Source organism: Pholis gunnellus (assembly GCF_910591455.1).
Source record: "Pholis gunnellus genome assembly, chromosome: 22".
Taxonomy (NCBI): domain Eukaryota; kingdom Metazoa; phylum Chordata; class Actinopteri; order Perciformes; family Pholidae; genus Pholis; species Pholis gunnellus.
Window position 1 is genome coordinate 8,422,186 of NC_136549.1, and position 7,795 is coordinate 8,429,980.

The following is a 7,795-nucleotide window of genomic DNA, read 5'->3' on the forward strand; positions in this document are numbered from 1 at the left end:
CACACACACACTGCACACTCTTGGGCGGCACCACACAACACGCACCCAAAAGCTATTGACTGGTGACAATGGCAATAATCACCTACACTAATCCATTTAGAGCCTTTGTCATTGGTACTAGCATGGAAGGGGGGGATTGAGTGGGATTGCGCTGGCTCTCCTCAATGTGATAAATTCTCGGCGGAGCCGGCGAGATGTATCAAAGTCAGCCTCAGAAAGCGTGTAAAACAAAGCTAATCTGACTACGGATTGATCCAACGCAAGGCCGCACAAACCAAGAAGTAAACACAAGCCGGAGTGACCTGACCTACTGTTGAACCAGTACAACGTTCAGTCTGACCATCGAGTTGTAAAAATAATGTAATGTTTTTAAAAACATTGTAAAAATTGGACTGATAAAGCCTACATATTCCCACATGCATTTGCATGATGAAGTGGAATCAGCAGGGACCTCCATACTACATCAATTCCTAAGGAGCTGATTGAATATGTATTGCATTTCTTTCTCATCGTTGTGTAGCAGAAAATGTAAGGGTGCAGCAATATGGATGCTTGAGAGTGGCGTGCTGCAGATGAGGGCAAGGACAAACATTGGAATATTTCTTTGAGACAATATAAAAACCCACATTTATAAAACAATCGGATACATTTCTTTCACCAAACTCCATATTTATTTCCATTAGGCTTTACTACTGTACTATTGGTCTACGACTGCTAATTTAAAAGGTTAATCACTCTTACCTCAGCCCCATCTCTTTCCAATGCTGCCTATGTAAGCTTGATCGATAGACTGCCACTGGCTTTGTATCCATCAACAAATAACTGTGCAAATAGAAAGCAATGGACCAACAACAGAAAATCACTGGGTCACCAATTAAAACCTGGCACCTTTCCCAAAATGCCAGTGGGCCATACGGGCACTTTCGTAAAAGGTGCCATGCATGGACTGCAGTAAAAAGAGGAAGAAGTCTGAGTGGTCGTAGTTCTAGTGAATGTTTGTCTTCTGTCTTGAAACCCTGATCGTAACATCATCATGATTTAAAGAAAAAGAACGGCATGTTTGAAGGAATCCGAGCATAAAAACATGCGTGCTTGTGCTACTGCAGACAAAATGTCTTTAATACGTTCCCTGTGCAGACAGGCTGTTCTTTGCTGCATTAAGGGAGCCCTTATCCGTCAGTATGATCACTATGCTCATAATCCCAAAACACTCAGTCATTGACCTTCTTATTCAATTGGTTTACTGTTTGAACAAATGACACAGCTCATACCCTTTCAAGAGCTTTTGAGCCATTGGGAAACACTCAAATAATCATGCAGTCACAGTCATGCAGACACACACACACACACACACACACACACACACACACACACACACACACACAGACACACACACACAGACACAGACACAGACACACACACACACACACACACAGTTGTGAGCACCTCTTTGAGTAAACCTGTTACCCTAGCAACCACATGAAAAATGGTCACCAAGACCTGTCAGTTGACTTTGAAGCTGCATTCACATATTTCAAAAACACAGAATATCCTTCTGTAGGAAATGTTCAAATGCATTGTTTAATATAAAGGACAATTGATTACAGTGACAAATAGCATTAAAAAAAGTAGAAAAAATGGAGCACTGAACAAAGTAGAAGACTGAATGTGAGAAAATGTACACACAGCAATTAATTCACATATCCCATGATGCTTTTATCACCACTGAAAAACACACCAAACTAACCAAAGACATGTTGCTGTGTAAGGTGTTCTGCCATATTTCACTGAACTCTGTCAACAAAGTGTGACCTGCTGTCAGCTGCAGATTACAGCAACACAGATGCATAATCAGCAACACAAAGAGACTAAAATAGGAGCGCTTGACATCAGCCTGAGCCCCGAGCAGGCCGGAGATTTGAAAAGGGTCTCAGAGATGGGGCAGCAGTCTCAACCTCCCTCTTGCATTAATCACTGTAAAGATCATCTCAGATAGGAGACCGCAGGTCGAGGCTGGGAGGCGCTAAAAGGTAAGAGAGAAGGAGGAAGGGGTTGGCTTTTGATATTGAAGTACCTGGTGAGGTGATAGGTAATGAGATTTGGGGGCAGGATGGTTTAAAGGTGTGGGGCCTAGCCCATGCTCCTTGGGGCTTAGGGGTCCTTGACCTATTTTTAATAAGAAGTGGGATCCGGTCGGGGGCTCGGACAGAGGAAGGAAGTATAGATTTCACTTGATGTCTCCTTTCCACTTAATTAAACATTATCCCTGTGACCTACAAACCACATTGTAATAAAGCAAAACATACCGAGACCTCAGCACTTTGTGATTAGAACAAGTTAATTGCTCACTTCCAGCACAAAGAAATTAGAAAAAAGGTCATCAACCCCTTTTGAAAGGTAGAGGGAACCAGCTTAACTCTATAATTAGATGTTTGCTCTCAGCGGGGGTATGACTGGAAATTGAGATGCAACATAGCTGATAATTGTATGTGACAATTACTGTGTGTGCAAACATAATGCTGCTGGAATCAAAACTGAACAACCAACAATGGATAAGGTAAATACTGTCATGTGCGAGTCACTTGCAGTGACCAGTATTGCGGCAGCAGCAGGTCAGTCTGTTGAGACTTGGCTTTTGAGCCGGAGTTATGCCGATTCAAGAAGAAGGCACTGAATTGGGGGCCGCCTGTCCATGGTCTCGCTCCGACATCTCCATTAATGCGTGTGAATAGGTCCTGTTAGCACAATGCCTTGTCAACTCAAAAGGAGATGATAAATCAACGTTGTGTTCACAGTTTTGTCTCTGCTGACCCCAAGTGATCTAAAAATCCGTCATAGTAGGTAACACAATTAAACAACGGTCATTTTTTACTTTAAATAAAGTGTGTCCGTGCCATCAGCTACAATTAATAATAGTGCAGTGTGGCATAATCCAACAATGCATTTCAGTGACCATAGCATAACAGGAGAGACACTACAGCTGGGGTGGCCAACCCGCGGCTCCCGAGCCGCATGCGGCTCTTTGCCCGGTTTCATGCGGCTCTTACGTTCATATCGAAGTTTGTATTTGTGTTTTTTTAATGTGCGTGTTCGCTTCGCTTGAGTTAAATACGGTATTTTCGTCAAACGCGCATGTGCGGCCACAGATTATGTTCCTCGTCGACCCATTTAACGCAGAGACGGACTGTTTGAAAGCCCCGCTAGTCACAGATGAGGCTGCGGCTGAGTTGGAGATGATCGATCTTTGTGAGGAGGACCAACTCAAACCTGCTTTAAGGGAAGGGACCATTGAGTTCTGGAAAAGTGTGCCAATGAAAAAATACCCCAATGTCAAACGGGCTGCGCTTAAGATACTGTCAATGTTTGGGTCAACATACGTCTGCGAGTCTGTGTTTTCTACCCTGAAACACGTGAAATCAAAGCATCGATCTGTTCTGACTGACACCCATGTGAAAGAATTGCTTCGAGTGGCAACAACGGAATACAAGCCAGATTTGAAGAGGATTGTTCAAGGCAAGGAATGCCAGAAGTCCCACTAAGTAACATGCATAGTAAAAGAAAAACACTATTGTAAATTATTATATTTTTGTTTGTGGACTTGGTTGAACTGAGAGTTTGTCTGTGTGAGACAGTGCACACAATGTTCATTGTTGAAAATGACTGGCCTGTGGTCTTAGGAGTCCATTTCTGTCATTATCATGTTGGTGTGTGACATTTACAATAAATCTGGCTGAGCAAAGGTATGTGTGTGTGTGAGGAAGGGATAGGGTGATGTTCATGTGTGCCCATGTGTATGATGTGGCTCTTTGCAGTAACACAGTAAAAAATGTGGCTCTTGGTCTCTGACTGGTTGGCCACCCCTGCACTACAGGGACAAATATGATGAGCGAAAGCAAAAACGAAGGCACTGCCAACGGTCACATGGGAAGGATTGCAGCCTGGAGGTGTGAAACTGCCCGTTCTTTATTTAAAGCTTTCCAAAAATAAAAGGATGTGTTTAGGGAATAGAAGTGTTCTATTCCAGGTATTCCACTATGGCCTTTAAAAAGTCATAACCAGACGGTGTCCTTACCGCTTTCTCTTCGTGCGTGTCTAACGACAAGTAAGAAAACAGGCAGCGCAGACGAGCAGCACAAAGCAAATGTGTCCAGCAAGTCTTAAAAGGTGAATGTGAGTTCTAGTTGCTACGAGAGCTCCAGTGATCTGTTGGCTTGGACTGCAGGCGGAGACGCACACACACACACACACACACCATGGGTCGGGTCATATTTCATAGCTTTAATGAATAGCTGCAGCCGCTACTGACAATCCCCCCCAGTGCAGAGAGAGAATAATAAGCTCTACATAATAACTGTCCCTCATCAGTGTTCGCTCATCACAGCATGGTATAGCACACTCTCCCTTCTTTCCTCCTCATCTCCCCCTTCACACTTCTGTGAAGGGGAGGAGGAGGAGGGGGGGGGGGGGGGTTAGTAAAGCAGAGTGGGGCGAGCAACGAGGGTCCCGTGGGAGCTGGCTACACGATAGAGCTATTATGCGGAAATGGGCTCGCACATTTCAGGGGCCAAAAGGGGGCATGCTTAAGTAAAGAATCCCCACTATTCACTTTCATAGCAGAGATGCAGCCACGGAGCGATGCAAAGTCTTTAACAATGTCTCATGCACAGGAAAACACACACTCCTGTATGCATTCAAAAAGCATATTGAAAACACGGAGATTGCAGCCTGGACAAACATGCTAATTCACACACACATTCTGAGCGGGACAAAACAGACTTGAAATACACGCTCAGGTGTTTTACAGCCAGTTGCTAGCTTTCATTCAGTGGCAAATTCAAATTACCGTCAGGTATTCTACCTCCTGCACACATCTATCTGCTCTTTAAAGAGTGAATGAATCTGTTGGGTGAAGGCATTTTCATTATTCAGTGCTGTTGCAGGTTCAGAAAAGGCTCCGGCGAGAATATCACAATGGCATCGCTGCCCCATTCTTGCTCTCAAACCGCATTGCTCTCAAGACCTATTGGCAACACTGAAGGTTTGTTGTATTTCTAAATGAGGATTAAGATTGAATAATTTATACAAATGGCTCAACAGCTCTTTACAACAGCCAAAAGCCTCCACCAAGTCTCTCTTTATCGTTCCGCTCGCTGGCTACAATCTCCGACACAAAATGAACCAAATTGATGCCACTTTACAGTTCGCTATGGTATATTGGAACCATATATATCATACATTTAAACTGACACGATGGGCAATAATAAAGTTGTGATCTACTGGGAGTAATGAGGCGCTTTGAAAGTAGCCACAGTTCGCTGGGTTGATGACTAAATAACCTGCTGATATGCTACATTCTAGTTGTCTTTGCTGCTACTCCTTACCCAACAGCATATCAACAGTAACGCATACAGAGTAGCATATCCCTGACAACATGCAGGGCCACATACTTGATCACTCAAATCTAGTGGTGTAACGGACCCTATAAGAGCCGGGATCCGTACTGATCCCCCCCCCCTCACGGTTCGTTATGCATGTGGACTGCGGATTAATTACACAGTTTAACCGTGAAAGTTTGTATGCCTGATGATGCTACGTTGTGAAACACAATCAGCAGGAGGAGCGCTAGTAACGTTCAGTTACAGTATGATGAGTTCAGGATCTGTTCAGTGAAACTGAGTATTGGGCGAAGGTAAATTATAACATTATGATGTGTTCAAATGCAATCTTGTAATGTGTACTCTTTGGTGAGACACTTGAATAAATAGTTATTCGAAGGAGATGGTTTCACAGCAATATTAAATCGATATTACAGGAGAATTATGTTGAACATAAATACCTGTTTAACATACTAATACTTGCTCTAAAGCAGCTTAAAATACAAAATGTAAACTTCTAATTCAGTCTGGAGCGTTTACCAGCTGCTATAACAAAACAAAACTACAGAAAGGATGTGCATCGGCTGATATGTATCATCGATGATCATCGTACAGGCGCATCCCAGTAGCTCACCTGGCTATATAAATATAATTGACTTCATCACTGTATCATGCTTTACACAGGCACCAAATGACCAAGTGAATAATCAAGTAAATAAGTCAAAAATCATAATGATGATCAAGTGAAGATATTCTTCATATTAGAAGTAAGGCAGAAAGAAGAGATGTAAAGAGTGGAGGACTAAAGTGCCTGGAGGGAGGACTATTCAGTGGATGTTCATTTGAACCCAGGACATTTCTCCTTGTCAGAAGAAAGAGGGCCTATTTTTATCTTTCCTGCTTGTTCTACGGACCCACAGGGAGTTTAGCCGTTCTTCCTTGATCCAGGCGGGATGGTGGGTTTAAAGGGATTCCTGTCCTTTTCCATAGGAGCCTGCCAAATTCAGCACAACGTTGCTGTTGTGCTCCATGTGTTCTCTAAATACTGGTATCTTAAGTGTACCATGCTTTGACACGGTCTCTCTTCTAGCTCTGTCTCTTTAAGCTCATACCTCTGCTATCTTTATCTAGCTCTAGTCAATAATTGTGTTTTGGACAATTAATAGTGCCCAAAAGCACAATTACATTCATGGACCTTTTTGTAAAATAAATAACATTTTTCAAACCCCCAAAACAGGACTATGGTGCTTATTGACATGAAGCTCAGATATGAAAATATACAATGGACTGATGCAATTCAACATTACTAGAATAAAAAAAACACTTTTACACAAGTGTTACAGTAGCAAAATACTACTTCTGGGCCAAAAAGCCCATCTACTGAACCTTATTATGCTGTTTCTCAACACTGTGTTCTGTATTCACAAAGGATTTAGTTCACATTATAAACTCCCTTCAGAAGTTCTCTCTTCCTATTTCTCTCGTCCCCCATCTCTCTATATCCCTCTCAGTTCTCCCTAAGCTCAAGGGTGTATTGTTCTTCGAGACTGGAATCATACTGGAGATTTAGAACTTGGTGGATTAGAGGAGGCAGTGTTGTCCCTGGTGGCTAGTCCCTTTTGTAGAGCAAGCCAAAAAATGAAGGTCCAAAACTGCCTGAGGATAAAGGAAGCAATCCATCAAATAGGTTGAAAATCCCACTTGCGGTCAGTTAAAATGATAGTGTATCTGTCCTGTGTGTGTACCGTGTGTTGGTGTGTGTGTGTACCGTGTGTTGGTGTGTGTGTGTGTGTGTGTGTGTGTGTGTGTGTGTGTGTGTGTGTGTGTGTGTGTGTGTGTGTGTGTGTGTGTGTGTGTGTGTGTGTGTGTGTGTGTGTGTGTGTGTAGCCATGGAGTCAGCCGATACATCTCTTGGCATTTCATGCAGCACTGTCTCTGTATCTCAGAGGATTTACTGCAACATAGTCCTGGATCCTCTGAGAATCAGAGAGAAATTCTGTTTTATGAATCAGTAAGATCCACACTGATGGGATTATGCCAACAAAATCTTTTATTTTTCTTGCTATGATCTCCTTTCAGCTAAAGGTGTCATGCAGAACGCATTTTTGTAGTAAAACCAAAGCAATACCGTTGAAGAGACACACAAGAACGTTATTTGTTATCAGGTTTACATACTGTACACATAAAACATCATCTATCACAAATCTGGATGTGAACAATTTTTCATACTTAGATAAGTGAGAAATGTTTGTATATCAACCTAATGCTTTGACAAAAGGGACATTACGATTATCCCCTGTTCCAAAATGTCATACAAAATAGGTAGATAAAAGGCTTTATGAAGACAAGTCCGAGTAAAAATACTACTTCTGTTTGAGTCATAAAATGTCGAGGTCACCGACTTACCTTGCAGAGATACA